Genomic DNA, 17821 nt, shown 5'->3' on the forward strand with positions numbered 1-17821 from the left:
TCCATGGAATAGCACATAAGTGATTTCAGGCTTGTTCAATTATCCCAAATTCTGAGGCACTTGTATTCAAATATGGGTAGCCACTTTCCAAGTGCTCTCACATCTGTTGCTTCCTTTGAGGCGAGATGAGTCAGGTAATATTTTCCCTTTAGGGAAACATCAAGTCACCTGCTTAAGGCCACACAACTAGGTAGTGGCAGCTCTGGGAGTAGAACCCAGCCCTTTTCCAACTATATCTGCATTCTTGACTAAACCATGCTGCCGCTAATAATTGATGGCCTGATGGTGCCCAGGAAACTTGAAACCCCAATGGAATCCTGTCAAATGGAGAGTAGATCTTAAGTTTATGTCTCATTTGTCCACAAAATAGTCTGGAGGGACTTCACCAAGTCTCCACATGCGTGACTTCTTATGCACTCCATATGAGGCTGCGTATTTATTCACTCCTACTTGGCCTAGAAGGAATCTATCTGGAACAGAAGTATATGAGGGCTCAGGACCGCACAGCCTCCAGACTCTCTTTATCTGTTAACCAGTTCATCTGAGCATCTATTCCCCAACTACTAGAGCCCCAGTCTCTTGTCAAAGCCCCAGAGCAGTGCTGCGTAAACATCAGTGCCCACGTGTGGAAGTCTCATAACAATACAGATTCTGATTCAGCAGATCAGGGATGGGGTCTGAGATTCTACATTTCTCACAAGCTCCCAGATGTTAAGGTAGCATTCTAGAGAAAATCTTAGAGGATGTAACTTAAGAAAAGAAAGAAACGAAGAAGAGTGATGAAGGCAGGGAAGGGGAGACAGAGTCCCCCAGCTACAGGAAGAAAGGAGGGAAGGAAGCAAGGAGCTGGGGTCAGCAGACCTTTGCTTTGTTTGGACCGAACGTCAAGTCCTCAAGTAGAAGCCTGACGCATTGAATCTGGAGCAAACGTCGCAGAGACTGACTGGCCACAACTTCCGACTCTCTGGCTTTCCTACACACATCTTGCTTGGTCCACGTTTGTGAAGCAAAAGGCACTTTTTAATAAACACCAGTGCCAGTGTGGTTACAGTCCAGTCGGCCAGCACCTGGGCAGCCATCTCTGAGCTTGTAAGAGGACCTGGGGAGAGTCTGGATTACAAATCTGTCCTCCACACCTCAGAAGATGTCAGGATAGCCTCACTGTCAGTTAAGGGGCACAAAACGGGCTGAGCAAGAAACAGAATCCTCTCTGTCGTCAGGAATGTGATGTTAGAACAGTGTTGGTTGAGTGAAGAGTGAGTGCCTCACTCATTTCTCGTTTGTTTCCCAGTAAGTTCTGGAATATCTCCTAATGACTTCTAATTTGCTATCTCATTATTAGGCTTCCAGTTCTCTGCGTTGGCCTAGATCTGTCAGGGTACATTCAGGGCCACAGAGATCCAGAGGCACCCTGAGATTTTGCTTTTATTGCTAATTATCAGAGCCCGCCTTGGGGTTTCTAATACCACTAATTGTTCAGGAAGAATAACTCCGGGCAAATTACCTGCAAAAATATGATCCTGTGAAATCTGGTTAATAGAAGGACACCCTTGAAAGATGAGAGAGCTGTCTCCCACTTTCTGTGGGTGATAGTAGCCTCAGGGTTAGTGGACTCATTAGAGCATGCGCCTCGCCGTCAGATCATGTCGAGCACTGCTAGGGAGCAGCCAGCCTCTTGACTACCTGATGCTTCTCTAGGTTACTGGCCAGCCACTGGAAGTGTGACCCCCACGCCTGCTTTGGCAGTAATCAGTCACCAACAGCTCTAGATTCTCTGCACCCTAGGGTCGACTTTGCTAAGTGTTTCCAGAATCCTTTCCGATTTCCTCATTGTTGCTCAGAATTACTTCTGGCTGCTTTGGCTTCTTCAACAACATGTTTGAAACTCTTCTCATTTACAAGACCTCAAGATGCCTGACAGGCCGGCGCCGCGGCTCACTAGGCTAATCCTCCACCTTGCGGCGCCGGCACACCGGGTTCTAGTCCCGGTCGGGGCGCCGGATTCTGTCCCGGTTGCCCCTTTTCCAGGCCAGCTCTCTGCTGTGGCCCGGGAGTGCAGAGGAGGATGGCCCAAGTGCTTGGGTCCTGCACCCCATGGGAGACCAGGAGAAGCACCTGGCTCCTGGCTTCGGATCAGTGTGGTGCGCCGGCCACAGCGCGCTGGCCGCGGCGGCCATTGGAGGGTGAACCAACGGCAAAGAAAGACCTTTCTCTCTGTCTCTCTCTCTCTGTCCACTCTGCCTGTCAAAAAAAATAATTAAAAGGATGCCTGAAACTGGAGGAAAAAGTTTCCACTTTTCCTCTAACACTATTTAGTTTAGTCCTCCTATAAAATGTTAACTTTGTTCATGCAGCCCACTGTCGAAATGATCCATTTTCCTTCTGCAATCCATGCCAAGGCATTCTTAAGCAGGAGACCTTTTCCTGATTAAAAGAGTTAAGTGGGAGAAATTCTGGCTAACTGAGGTAATGACATTCTTTCTCCCCTATCGCCTCAGTGATAACACTTCATTTACCCCGCACTCCAAAGCGGGAAACCGAAGTGGGAAACTGTTAGATCACCTTGCCAAAGTTATGCAGCCAGGCAGGGATACCTCATGGCCAGTGGGGAGGGAGGAGGGCCCTTTGATGTTTCTGTCATAGCTATAAAACTTCTCCAAGCTTCTGAGCTAGAGAAATGATTCAGGACTAAGGAGTCCCAAGGAGGAGGTTGGCCCATTTCCAGTTAGTCTTTTTCTGCCCTCCTTGGGACTTTCACCTTTTAGGTGCACCTTTGACACTCTTCTCACCGATACCCTTATTGGAGGGCCAGTGGGAGATAATGGCTATGTAGCCCCTCTAGGCTAAAATTCAGTGGTAGCTCATGAGAAAAGGAAGTGCTCCGTTAGTGTAGAGGGAAATCGGGGTCAGGGGGAGGTTGTTGAGGTCAAAAAGAAGGCAAGAAAGTAGCCTTCATTTTTCAGGGTCAAGAGCAACTGAATCCCCTGAACTAGTTAATTCCTCCAAATGGAGGGCACCATCAGCATTTCAATAAGGCCCATAAGGTCAGGGCAGAGACCCCATGGATGCCAAGCCCCTTCATGGTTATCACCATCCTGACCCTCTCCGGGAATATACTGTTTCTTTAAAGTCTATGCTATATTCAGACTTTAATAACTAAGGTTGCAGGTATTAAGAGAAACAAATGGTTATCTTTCTGGAAACCATCAGCAAATTTTCTTCTCACAGTCCAAATGGATTTCAATTCAGTAAGCCGAATAACACTGTTTACTCTCTGCCCTGGGCGGATAGTCTTTCGTCATAGATTCTGCAATGAGAATACACTCCGTGCTATAGTTCTCCCAAATATCACCCTTTAAACGTCACTAAGACTTTCTAGTACACCTACAATTCTAAGTGATTGAAGTCTGGAATTAGATTTCATGCAATGCCCATATAATCCTTAGAACAATGCATCTAGCAGAGAATGATCCTAATTTAATTTATTGCAAAACATTTGTACCAGCTTAAAGAATTTAACGAAACCTGTTGCCTAAATCCAGTCAAATGGGGCACATCCCCAGGGATGCCAATTGAAGAAAAGAGCCATGGTTTTTGTCCAAGATCACTTGAGCCATAATAAATTTCTCCATTCCCAATAGCAAGCCTCATCAAATGTCAATTTCCCCTTGCTTTGCAGATCCCTTCCCACTGGAGGCATGTGATGAGAGGAAATCACCGAAAACGTGGCTGCTTCAAGGATCCTGAGCCAGATTTCACTCTCCTTGGTGTCGGGCATGACACGAATATTGCTGATGGTGCAATGACCTTTCAATAGGAAAAACTGATTTTTTTTTCCTTCAGTGCCTTATGGAACACTCTGAGACTCGCGACAATGCAAACCATCATTGAAATCTTTTTGCTTTGCTTGAAAAAAAATTAAAATACAAACCAACAAATAAATGGACATGCAAGATTCCAGTATGCGAAAAAAATCTTATTAAAAAAGTCAATTCAACAAAAGCCATTCTTTGATACCACTACACAGTATAGAAACTCCATGTTCATTAATACACACACACACACACACACACACACATAAAACTCCAATTCAGCAACTAGGCCATCTTAGCTAAAAGAATTAATTCTTCCTGATTAAAACAAAAATCAAAATCTCTGTCTCCCAGTGTTTGGAAAGACAGCCTGGCATTTCTTCTAGGATCTGCTGACCAGATGTTTTTGGTATTTCCTGTTGGTGGTGATGTTCTGTGCACCCTATTTCCTTTCAACGTTGCTGAAATGTGTATATCTTTAGAACGTATATTCAATACTTAAGAAAATTCAGACGCTTTGGAAAGGGAACTAAATGGTGACTTCTCTGTGTTCTTGAAATGGTTTTGTGAAAATGATTCGCTAACTTCCCACTTGGTGAAGAGATTAACAGAGCTTTCAAAATTGACTTTTGTGTGTAGCAAGGGACGGGGCACTATCAGGCATACCTCTCGGTGCTGACCTAAAATGGATCCCGGGCCTTTCCAAGAAGCCTGGAATTTCAGCTCACAGATCTGTTTTTCTTGCTTCAGTGTGCATTTTGAGTCACTGCAGCTGAGTATTTAGCATTGAGGCGAGGGAAATGCTGCCTATACTCCCAGATGTGTTTAGAATCTCTCTCAGAAACAACACTGTGTTTAGCTCTGCTTCCTCTGCTAAGTATGCCTTCCAATTGTACACCACGGAGACAGGACCGCGCTGCAAGGCAGGCCAGTGGGTTCAGACCACAGTTCTCAATCTGACTTGACTCTTGCTAGGTCTGTCTACCAGCTGCTGCCTGTGACTGCCCGTGGCTCTCCGTCAGACTGCATGTGTCCTTTTCTAGTTTGCAAAGACTCAAATGCATTCCCAAACCTACTGCTAATCCGAGGACCTTAGCATCACTCCCAGGTCCTTGCTTGGAGCAGCCTCTCTACTGACTTTCTCAGAAGATCGCTCCACTGCTCCGCGGGCTATCAAGTAACTAATTGCGTACCTGCCATTGGCATCATCAGAACAGTCAGAGGAAATAGTCTCTCCTCACTAATTACCTCCTATATAACGACGTACGCTTTCTGTAGTTCACTAGTTGGCTCTCATCAGTAACGTGCATTGGGAAGTTTCCAGACTGTAAAAATTAGGAGCTCGCATTCATCTCCCAAGTGTGACCCTTAGATGCTTAGTTGACTCGCTGCATATTTGCTCTTGTCTTCAGAAAAGAGGAAGAAGTCTCGTTCCAACGAAACGTTTCCGGAAAAGTGTAATATAAACTCTCATTCCAAAAATTGTGTCATAAGCAAATAACTCACCTGTCAAATTTTAAATGGTATTGAGCAAAAAGGAAAGCTGTTGTGTTTTTGTTCTGTTTTGTTTTCATGAAACTGTGATTTTCAACTTACGAATGCTATAATGTCCCAGCTCGGGAAGCTAACGCTGTGTGAATATGAAGTTGTATAAAACAAACCAACCAACCTACACATGTTTTCGTAGGCACTGTATAAAAGAAATGTATGTTTATTGACTCAAATCAGTTTTTCAGAGAGGAAACTTCACTGGGATAAAGAGGCGGGTAAATTGGTTTGTTATTTTTTAAAAAAAAAACTTGCATGTTAAAAAAAAGTTGATTGCTTCAAATTTCTGCTACTAACTTCAAGCTATGGGAGTTTGGCGGTAGTCACTTGAGGATTTTTCTTTCCAATTCTTTTCTTTTTGTTGTTAAAGCTGTACTTCGGTGAACAGAAAAATTGCCAAGCAAACTAATGGCCGTAAAAGCATAAATTGCATGTGTGGGCATACATTACAGAGCCTCATTGCCATGAGGTATTGTACAAAGTTTTAATACATTTTGTAAATAAAGTTGTAAAGAAAGAATTCTGCTTGTGTGCTTGACTAAATGGTTAAAATTTACTTGGATGCACATGACAAGAAGTCCTTATTCTCCACTCAACTTCCCACCGAAGCTATGCTGATGCTCACAAAGAGCGCATATCTTCTCATCCCCAATTGCAATCACAATCGGGCTCAGCCCTCTCAGCCTAAATGGCACCATGCCTCCAAGACCTTACATCAGTTTGTCTTCAAGGCCTTCCATGCCCTTTCTTTGCCTCCTCAACCCTTTGTGGCCCTCTCCCTAGAGGTCTGCCTTGACCCTAACCTTGGTCTCCAATTCTCCCATTTCCATTCTTGGAAGTGTCCAAATTAAGGATTGATGACTTTCAGAAAATACTTCTAAGTTCTTTCCTCTGTGATCACAGGTGTATGTCCTAGTACTATGTTACTTGGCTAAATTGTTGTGCTGCTGCTTTAATAACTAATAACAACTTAATGTTCCCCCCAAAATTCCTTATTCCACCAAGGGTTACTGATTGAGTATCAGGAAAGAAATGATGAATTTAGGACTACACGGATGTTAGAACATTCCTGAGAGAAAAATTAAAGGCTAATGATGTAGTCTGATCTGAAGATTCTGAACACAGGATACAACTTTACCCCATACATAAAGCAAGTGTTTAAATGATAGGCCAGTTTTATAATATGATCACCACAGAAAACAGGGGATGGTATTCACTGCAGCATTCACAACAGCCAAGATACAGAATCAACCAAGAAGCTATTCAACAGAATGCATCTTAAAAATGGGATATATACACTATTCAACCACAAAAAGGGATGGAAGCCTGTCATTTGCAGCAACATGGATGGAGTCGGAGGACATTAATTGAAATAAGCTAGATACAGAAAGACAAATACCACATATTCTCATTCATTTGTAGAAGCTGAAAAAAGTTGGTCATGTGGAAGTAGAGAGTAGAGACTGGAAAGGGTGCAGAGGATAGCATCAGTGCAGAGATACCAAACTACAGTTGGCTGGTGGGAGTAGTTCTAATGTCATACAGCACAATAGTGTAACTCTAGTCTCTAAGAACTAATTACACATGCCAAAATAAGAGGAGAAAAGTTTGAAGGGTCCCAACATACAGAAATGATAATATTTGAGGAGATGAAAATGCTAATTACCCTGATTCCATCATTACATATTATACACATGTATTGAATTGCAATGCTGTACCATATAAATAAGTACAAATATTATAACTAATTTAAAAAGAAAATATAGGAGTAGCCACTGTGGCACAGCAGTTTAGCTACCACATGCCCATATCTCACATCAGAGTGCCAAGGTTCAAATTCCACCTCTGCTTCCAATCCAGCTACTTCCTAGTGTGAACTCTAGGAGGCAGCAGATGATAGCTTAAGTATTTGGGTCCCTGCCACCCTTATGGGAGACCTGGATGGAGTTCTAGGCTCCTGAATTTGGCTTGACCCTAGCTGTTGTGGGCATTTGGGGACTGAACAAGTTGATTGAAGATTTCTCTCTCTCTCTCTCTCTCTCTCTCTCTCTCTCTCTCTGGCTCTTGCTCTCGCTCACTCTTTCAAATAAAAGAAAACAAATATTTCAACTAAAATTACAAATTTATATATTTATATAAAGCTATTTTCCAAAAACAAAACAAAGGATATGATAGGAGGAAATGAAACAGCATGATTTACAACTGAGCCAGACTAAACAAAAAGGTACATGTACAGTTCAGATGCTAGAGGGAAAAGGAAAGAAAGATATCTAGGGTTAAGGAGATCCAAGGGAAAACAAAGACCTTGGAGAAGAAGAAAAATAGGAGTGGGAAAGGGAGACTCTCAGGAAATTCTAGCTTACACAATCAAGTTGCAGTCCACTTGGCATGTGGGCTTCAGCATGATTACTACCACTTTGCTGGCCTGTGGAATGCTGATTTGCTGTTGAACAACTTACACTTTATAACTCTTCAACCTGCTTTCCATGCCTTTTTATCTTAATTAAGACACCTGTGAGAGTCCCGCCAGACAAGAACTGATTCTCTAGGGAGAAGGTTTAGTGACTAGACTAGAATGATGGCCCCCTTGAGGGTTGATGAAATCAGTTGAAGCACCAAACCGTGTCCCCAGATCTTCCAAAATAATAGATTTCTGTTTTAACAGGAACATCAAAGCTAATTTCAAGTGCTGTGGCCAGCGATAGTAGAGCACTACTTTGACTTAGGTGGGGCTTGGAGGTTTTCTCCTTGGAGGAAGGGAGAAGTGAAAGGGAGCAATGTTAGCGTTGCTCACATTGCACTGCAGGTAGCTACATATGTTTGCTTACACATGGGGTAAGCCTTGCCAACCAGGTGTGCAAAAAGGCCTTTAGCTTCACATTGCACTATCTCCGTGTGCACAAAAAGAGAATGTCTCATGGTCTCTGTGCTGATTTCCTTGCACTGTTAGAACTCACATCTGATCACACTCTGTCAATAGAACAATCTTCAATCAGGGAGGCAAATGTATTTTAAGGAAATCTTGGTAGGATCATGTGAGAAACAGTGCTGCAAATTACCTTTCTGCTATTGGATGGGGAAAACAGTTGAATGTGACTTGGGAAGGTGCACACAGAGGAAGAGAACAAATTAAAAAGCAAGAAGCAGAAAGCTGTTCCTCAGAATTCAGACTCAAGAAAAAGCAGCAGTAATGTGCTATCCCACAAAGGTCAGAAAGCATATATTACACAAACGCCACCAAAACCTGTCATAAAGTTACTTTCAGAACTTGAGCCAGTTTCTCAGCTATGCTTGATCATACCCCTCTCCTTTTGCCCTTATGCTGTTGGACTGGGCTTCCTGGGCACCAATTTATCATCAGATCACTTGGCAGACCTGAAACTCAGCAGGAAAATACCCTCACTCAGTTGTGGGGGCACACAGAACGTAGTATCCCATCAGGAATCCCCCTTGAATCTGGGGGCTTGGGACACACTTAGAGTTTTACCTCTATTGTTCTACACTGAAGGAAGGGCATAGTCATGGAAGAGAGTGGTAGGTGGCATTAAGAATTTTTTTTAAAGATTTATATATTTATTTGAAAGACAGAATTACAGAGAGGCAGAGAGAGAGAGAGAGGGAGGGGTCTTCCATCTGCTGATCAATCCCCAGGTGGCGGCAATGGCCGGAGCTGTGCCGATCCAAAGCCAGGAGCTTCCTCCAGGTCTCCCATGTGGGTGCAGGGGCCCAAGGACTGGGGACATCTTCCACTGCTTTCCCAGGCCATAGCAGAGAGCTGGATCAGAAGTGGAGTAGATGGGACTCGAACCAGCACCCATATGTGGGGAGCAGACCGGACTAGACTATTACTGGAATTAAGACTTATTCTATGCATCTGCTCTCCCACAATATGGCGCTGGGAGAGAAGTAAACAGCTTCCGCACAGCTGCCTCCAGTTCAACCAATTAACTGTAGGACTTGCTCCTGATTGGAGAGCAGCGTACTCGGCGTGTGGGCAGCCGAGTTGGGATTGGCGGAGGAGGACTATAAAGGAGGAGAGAGACGGCATGCACCGGGAACATCTATGGGGAACATCTAAGGGAACCCGTGCAGCCCCCGAGAAAGCCGGCCGGTGGTGTGCCGCTCCCCTGCGGAAGTGGGGAATGTGGCTAGGGGGAACTGCCCTTCCACGGAGGTGGAAGGGATAGTAGCCAACCCGGGAAGAACCAGCAGCAAACCCGGGGAGGGCCGAGCAGCAGAAAGAACAGCGCAGGGTCCTGTGTCGTTCCTCCACGAAGAGGGGGAGCGACACCCATATGGGATGTTGGCACTGCAGGTGATGGCTTTACCCACTACACCACAGTGCCAGCCCCTGGTACTAAGAATTAATGAAACTGGGGCTGGCCTTGTGATATACCTGGTTAAGCCTCTGCCTGAGATGTGGGCATCCCATATGGGTGTCAGTTCAAGACCTGGCTGCTCCACTTCTGATCCAGCTCCCGGCTAATGGACCTGGGAAAGCAGTGGAGGATGGTGCAAGTGCTTGAGCCCCTGAACCCACAGGGGAGACCTGGAGCTCCTGGCTTTGACCTTGCCCAGCCCCAGCTGTTGCAGCCATCTGGGGAGTGAACCAGCACATGGAAGGTCTCTTTCTCTATCTCTCCTCCTCTCTCTTTAACTCTTTCAAATAAATAAGAAATAAATCTTTTAAAAAAAGAAAAAGAATTAATGAAACATACCTCCAGAACAGAGAAAGAATGAAGTGCTAGAAGACTTCTTGCATAGCTAAGACTAGGAGTATGGACAAGCCATTAGTACTAAGTACTAAGTACTAATGGCTTAGTAAGTACTAATAATGCAAGGCACTTGGGCTTTATCAAAATGCCCCCCTGGAAGGCATTCTTGTAAGAAGGGGATGGAGAGAAGCATTGGTGGGGGTCTGTCCATGTCGCAAACCTACTGCCACATTCTCTACGTCTTCAACATGGAGGAATCACAAACCCATTTGAATGAACAGGATTCCCAAGCTCCTTGAAAGCCACAGTCATGGTAACCAAACATCACCTGGACGAGATGGTTTGGGGGAGGACATTCACTCTTCCTCTGCTTACCGAGGAGGGAAAGGCAAACCTGGCTTCTGCTGTCAGGGAGCTTGCATTCTTGATGGCAGGGTAGACGATGGCTGCAAAGAATGTGCATCTAAGCATGTCCAATACTCTGTTCAGAGAAAAATTCTGTAAGAAGCCAAAGATTTTCCTTTGGGCCCTTCCCTTGAACTGATTCGTCCTATCACGATCAGGTGGAGTCTGAATTTCCCTTTGTATTTCAAAAGCTATGCGCCTTTGCAGCTGAGGAGTCCTACCAGGCTCCAGTAAGCCTTTAGCTGCAGAGAACCTCTGAATGACCACTTTCCTGCCAGTCCGCTTGCCCTCGGAGCAGGAGGTATTTGATTATTTGTTCACTCATGATGCCCTCACTTTGAAAGTGCAAAAGAACTTGCAATGAAAGCTTAAGAAATAATCCTCTCCCCATGTGAGCAGCTTTGGAAAATTACCCCTGCAGTGGTTTCATTGAGCTTCAATCCTGTAGCTAAATGGTTGATTTACAATTTTCCTAATAAATATTCATTAAGCCTGAACAAGTCAATTAAAGTCCTGGCAGCAGCTCACAAGAAACTTGAACACAGGCAAACAACTTTTACAAAGATTCCCAAATAGCACTGCAATATTCCTCCATGAGAGCAAAAGAGTTTCCCTGAGAGAGGCCAAGCCCTCTCCGCACCGGCTGAAGCCCTCTTAGCGCCCACATTTCCCTCCCCCATTTACAGTACTCCATCAGAAAAGCTTATTGTGCCCTGCAGATCCACTTCCTCAATCATTACAGTATGGAGTCTGCCACCACCAGTCTATAGGAACTTCTCTCGCCAAAGTCACCAATAAACTGTGATTCATACTTTTTAGTAAAGGATGGCAAACTTTGGCCTACCATCTATTTTTGTTAATAACATTTGGTTGGAACACAGCTACATCCCTTGTCTATGGCCAATTTTGTGAGCAGGGGAGGCAATAGGCAGTCAGGATGGTCCCAGTGGGAAAAGAGGAAAAGGCAGTCCTCCTAAGAGGGTGCAAAACTTATCTTTAGCAAGAAAAAGTGCTGAATCCCACTGCATGTTTATCCCCTAAAGCTTTCTTTAGGAAAACAAAACTACCTGTCCCATTCCTTGAAGGGAGTGGTGATTCCACCCTTCTGAGTTCCCAGTTTGTTGCAGTTGATTTCTCAACAATGTTGCAGTGGATTCCTTTCTGAGAGGAGGAGCATGGTGGGGGCAAGAGGCTCCGAGTCACCACACAGACCCCAGGAGTCAGGTGAAAGCGAGCTTGAGGCAAGCAACCCGCAGACTTGTTTATTTCAGTTGGTACAACAGCTTATATAGTCAAGACCAGCCAATCCGGTCAAGGGCGGTCTATGCCCTGACCAATCACAGCCTGTTGCCAGGCAGTTTCCGAAGCCATCCAATCACGGCCTGTTGCCAGGCAGTTTCTGTCAGTGGCCATCTTGGCATGACCGTTTCACCTCAGCAGCCATCTTGGCATGAATTTTCCACCTCATTCCACCACACCAGTTTACTTTGTTCTGTTGTTGTTTGTTTTTGATTTTTTTTTAAGATTTATTTATTTATTTGAATGTTAGAGTTACACAGAAAGAGAGGTCTTCCATCTGCTGGTTCACTCCCCAATTGGCCACAACGGCTGGAGCTGCACCTATCCAAAGCCAGGAGCCAAGAGCTTCGAGCTTCTTCCGGGTACCCCACACAGGTGCAGGGGCCCAAGTGCTTGGGCCATCCTCCACTTCTTTCCTAGGCCATAGCAGAGAGCTGAATGGGAAGTGGAGCAGCCAGGACTCAAACTGGTGCCCTTATGGAATGCTGGCACTGCAGGCGGCAGCTTTACCCACTATGCCACAGCGCTGGCTCTCCAGTTTACTTTGAAAACAAGTTATCTATACAACTCTCCGATGGCTCTTTTGTCTTATGAACAAACCAGACAGGGCAAATAAGATTACAAGTTATATCTTTCTATGGATTTTGTCCTCACCATGTTACTGATTGTTAGTTGATTTTTCAGGTTTTTCCCCCAAGAATTGTTCTTAAAACCCCACTACCACCAAACCCTCAGGTCTGCCTCTCTTGGAGCCCCTCCTCTAGGCCACCTCGGCAAGAGGTGTCTGCTTTTCTCTTGCCTTGTGGAAACTCTTCTCCCATGTGAGACAAAGAATCCAGGTAACCTTTCTCTTCTGCCTTTTCACTGGTAACAATTTCACCACACAATGACAAAGCTGACCATTTGCAACAGTATTGCTCACAAAAGGTAAGGTGTTTACTAGGGGAAAAAAATCTGCTATACTCTACTTTATGCAGTGGGACAGTCATTACTTTATCTGACCTCTTTCCTGAATTTGGTACCATTAACTTTCCACATCTTTGAAATCTCAAATTTTTTCACTTCCATGACAGCACTCTTTCCTAGCTTTCCTCCTACCCTGCTACCATAATTTCTCTTGTGCATCCTGCTCTACTATCTCCTAATGTCAGTACTCTCCTAAATTCCATCATGTTCTCTCCTTCCCACTCTGTACCATCTTCCTTGATGCTGCCCCGTGGTTTCCACTTATACGTGTGTTAGGTCAGAAGTTAGAAATTAACCTATGAATATGAGGGGCCTCGGGAAAACAAAGCGTCTGCAGAAGCTCACCTTGGAAGGAGCCCAGTATTTTACACTGCAAATTCCTGCCCAGTCTCTGATAACTTCAGAGGCGGTCTCAGCCCTCCCCCCTCCAGGAAAGCTCCCCAGGAGAGTTCTCTCTCAGCACCAAATGGGTTACCTGGCCTGATAACATTGAACAATAAAACCATTATGTCCGGCCTGCACCGCGGCTCACTAAGATAATCCTCCACCTTGCGGCGCTGGCACACCAGGTTCTAGTCCCAGTCAGGGTGCCGGATTCTGTCCCGGTTGCCCCTCTTCCCATCCAGCTCTCTGTTGTGGCCCGGGAGTGCAGTGGAGGATGGCCCAAGTCCTTGGGCCCTGCACCCCATGGGAGACCAGGAGAAGCACCTGGCTCCTGCCATCGGATCAGCGCGGTGCGCCGGCCGCAGCGCGCTGGCCGCGGCGGCCATTGGAGGGTGAACCAACGGCAAAGGAAGACCTTTCTCTCTGTCTCTCTCTCTCTCACTGTCCACTCTGCCTGTCAAAAAAAAAAAAAAAAACACATTATGTCCAGGGACACGCCCCCCTCCCGACCCCCGCCCTGTGGCACAGTGGGTTAAAGTCCTGGCCTGAAGCACTGGCATCCCATGAGTGCCGGTTCTAGTCCCGGCTGCTCCTCTTCGAATCCAGCTCTCTGCCATAGCCTGGGAAAGCAGTAGAAGATGGCCCAAGTTCTTGGGCCCCTGCACCCACATGGGAGACCCAGAAGAAGCTCCTGCCTCCTGGCTTCGGATCAGCGCAGCTCCAGCCGTTGCAGACATCTGGGGAGTGAACCAACAGATGGAAGACTTCTGTCTCTGTCTCCACCTCTCTCTGTAACTCTTTCAAATAAATAAAATAAATCTTAAAAAAAAATTATGTCCTTCCTCCAAGGCAGGCACCCTAGGGGAAGCGCCTCTGCCCAGAGCCAGGGGGCTTCCAAGTCTGATAGCACTGGGCAGTGAAACCTTGGGAGGAATTTTTCCTAATTCACACTCAGCAAACCCTTTGTCCTGAAGGGTGGAAAGGAGGTGAAGGAGAAACAACAGGAAGAGCTGGACCCCTTTCCCTTATAAGCCCCAGCTCTCTGCTGAGCTGCTCACTTGGCCTGCCAGGTGTATAATCTCCAGTTAACCCTGTAACTCTTGCTTTCCCTCATCTGAATGACTGGGCACGCTCTCGGATTCTGTCCCATCCTTTCAGATGGATGCTCTATCCCAATAAAGCCTTGCTACCTTGCTTACCGCTCTTCTCTGTCTCACATCTGAATTCTTGCTTTTGTGAAGACAGGAGCCTACCCCACCCATCTCCCACTAACACCTGTATTATGATGCCTTCTAAATCTCCACTTCGATCTCAAACCTTTCTCATTAACTCCTAACCAGTATATTCAAGTGTCTATAAGACCCCATCACTAGCACTTTTTACAAGCACTTGAAGCTCCAAATTTCCAACACAGAAACTATTCTGTCTACTCTTAACCTCTGCCTGCCTACTGCTAAACAAAAGCTCCCCCTAAGAGTCTCTAACTTGATTTAAAACCCCATTTATGGGGACTAAAATAAAACATAAATCTAATAAACTTTAAAGTTGATGGATGTGACAACCAGAGAAAACCAGGCTTTACCTTGAAAGCAGAACCCACAGGACAACGACAACATGGAAATAGATGGATCAATTTGACATCAACTTGTACATCTACAAGGTGTAGTGAAAATTAAGCCCTTGGTTCTTTGCATCTTTTCGATCCCATAATCATAATACGGCCTATGCTCATGTGAAAGAAAACCAGCTAGGGTTGTCGCCATGAAAGGAATGTGCATGCCTCTAGCAAGATAGTAGAAAGGGTCCCAAATCACTCTCCCAAACATCACAATACAAGCACAGTACAAGGTTCCATTCACCCTGAGGGAGATAACAGGTGGAATCTGGGTAGAATAAAAGAAATAGCAAGAACAGAACAGGTGGGGGATATGTGCATTCGGTTTCTATGTACCCAAGATCTACTTCTGCGAGTATGCATGTAGAGGAAATACAGCCGCAACCAGAGTCAAAGAAAGAAAAGCTCCTCCCAACACAGACCTTGAAAAGTGGCTGCTCGCAATTAACTAGTGAAGCAGCTGCCCACTGTGATCTTGTCTAGGGAGGGAAGATGTCCTAAGTTCTGCTTCTGTAAACTCCAGTCATAAATCTGTCCCAATAAATCTGCCCCTGGTATCTCTTTTACAAACATACCAGGCCCACCGACCATTGGAAGCATGGTACTGTCACGTAGGCTGCAGCTTCAACCCACTAATGCTGTAACAGCTAAGGTATGATGCTGATGAACCTGTAAATATTGTAAGAAACTTGGGATTGTTGCTCAGTTCTCAGGAAATGATTCCAGCTGAGCCCACTGGCGTAATAAACTGCCTCGATCCTCCACTGTCTCCGGTGCCTGTTTGAATGGAGGGAGTTTTCCCACCTCAGGTTTCTGTAACATTCAAATCGATCCATTCTATAGATTTCTTTCCTTACCTTTGCTATGTACCCCCTTCAAAATTCATATGTTGAGCCCTAACCCTTAATGTTACTAGATTCAGAAGGTAATAAAGATCAAATGAGGGGAGCCAACATTGTGGTTTAGTGGATAGAGCCACTGCCTGCAATGCCAGCATCCTATATGGGTGCCAGGTCAAGTCCCAGCTGCTCCACTACCCATTCAGCTCTCTGCTATGGCCTCGGAAAGCAGCAGAAGATGGCCCAAGACCTTGGCCACATGGGAGACCTGGAAGAAGCTCCTGGATCCTGGCTTTGGATTGGCCCAGCTCCAACCATTACAGCCATTTGGGGAGTGAAATAGTGGATGAAAGACCTCTCTCTCTCTCTCCCTCCCTGTCTCTCTCTTTCCCTCTCTCCACCTCTGTAATTCTGCCTCTCAGATAAATCTTTAAAAAAAAAAAGATTAAATGAGGTGTTAAGGGTGAAGTCCTAGTTTGAAAGGATTTGTGATCTTCTCCTGTTTTTGTTGTTTTTAATTTTTAAGTTAGTTTTTAACAGTCAATATACTTTGTTTTTTTTTTACTTTTATTTAACAAATATAAATTTTTAAAGTACAGCTTATGGATTACAGTGGCTTCCCCCCCCATAACTTCCCTCCCACCTGCAACCCTCCCCTCTCCCGTTCCCTCTCCCATTCCATTCACATCAAGATTCATTTTCAATTCTCTGTATATACAGAAGATCAATTTAGTATATACTAAGTAAAGATTTTAACAGTTTGCACCCACACAGAAACACAAAGTGTAAAGTACTGTTTGAGTACTAGTTATAGTATTAATTCACATTGTACAACACATTAAGGACAGAGATCCTACATGAGGAGTAAGTGCACAGTGACTCCTGTTGTTGACTTAACAATTTGACACTCTTGTTTATGGCGTCAGTAATCTCCCTAGGCTCTAGTCATGAGTTGCCAAGGCTATGGAAGCCTTTTGAGTTTGCTGACTCCAATCTTATTCAGACAAGGTCATAGTCAAAGTGGAAGTTCTCTCCTCCCTTCAGAGAAAGGTACCTCCTTCTTTATTGGCCCCATTCTTTCTACTGGGATCTCACTCGCAGAGATCTTTCATTTAGGTCATTTTTTTTTGCCAGAGTGTCTTGGCTTTCCATGCCTAAAATACTCTCATGGGCTCTTCAGTCAGATCCGAATGCCGTAAGGGCTGATTCTGAAGCCAGAGAACAGTCAATATACGTTGTAGATACAATTCTAATATAATGATATTCCCTTCCTCTCTCCCCCTTGTTTCCTCCCTTTCCCTTTTTTTGTGTGTGTTTTTTGAGATAAAATCTTTTAAATTTACATTCCAATAGAAAAGCTTAATGATTCACCAAATAAGAAGTTTAACAAGTAAAAAGCAAAAAGACTTAGTGTAGTGGGAATATCGACAAGGGCTTAAACAATGAGTGGGAAAATGACCATTTCACCCGTGTACAGTAAATGTTAAAGTAATCACAGATCATTAAAACTACAGTAGTAGAACATTCTTCACCGTTGGCCAGGATTGGTGGTCTCATCGTTAAAGAATGAGATAGAGATCTCTTTCTCTGTCCACATACGTGCCCCAAGGAAAGACTATGTGAGCACGTGGTGAGAAGGCTGCCATCTGGCAGCCAGGAAGAGAGCCTTCAGCAGAGCCTCAGCGTGCTGGTACCTCGCTCTCAAACTCCTACCTTCCAGTACTGCGAGAAAGCGCACTTGTGTTGCGGAAATCCCACCATTGGTGATACTTTGTTAGAGCAGCCAAAGAAGACAAAGCGACCTTGCCACTACTCAGAGGACTGAGCCACACAGAGAAGACAGTGGAAAAGGGCATCAATCACCACCATGAACTCGATCACCCAACTCAGAAACCTGAAAATCAACCTTTCCCTCCCCTCCCTTCCCCTCCCCTCTCCTTCTTTTGGCACGTGGTAAACCTTTTTAACAATAGAAGTTACATTTATTGAGCATTCATATGTCATTCACTATTTCTAAACTCATTGCAAACAAAGTAAAAACTTTCAAGATTCAACTCCCTTGAAATCTCTGAAACCCATCTACTTCTATGAATCTCTACCATAGTATTAACTGGTAATATTTTCTACACAAAAAGTTGGAGGTCAAACCCAGGATTTGATCATTAGGAAGGCAGAACTTCAAAGATAAATGCCCAACTTTAGCAGGTATCCTATGCCAAAGTCAAGTTCTTAGCTGAG

The 17821-nt window shown here is 44.9% G+C and overlaps 1 protein-coding gene across 4 annotated transcripts in view; it reads left to right on the plus strand.

The window, feature by feature from the left end:
• GRIA3 (glutamate ionotropic receptor AMPA type subunit 3) overlaps positions 1–5880 on the plus strand; it is a 318320-nt gene extending 312440 nt beyond the window's left edge. For all 4 annotated transcript variants that reach the window (XR_011385359.2, XM_008273165.5, XM_002720270.6 and 1 more), the window contains one exon: positions 3680–5880. The gene's annotated coding sequence lies outside the window, so the exon portion shown is untranslated. The remainder of the gene's footprint in view (positions 1–3679) is intronic.
• The last annotated feature ends 11941 nt before the right edge of the window (positions 5881–17821 follow it).

Source organism: Oryctolagus cuniculus, chromosome X (assembly GCF_051225735.1).
Source record: "Oryctolagus cuniculus isolate XC-2025 breed Fujian yellow rabbit chromosome X, ASM5122573v1, whole genome shotgun sequence".
Lineage (NCBI taxonomy): Eukaryota > Metazoa > Chordata > Mammalia > Lagomorpha > Leporidae > Oryctolagus > Oryctolagus cuniculus.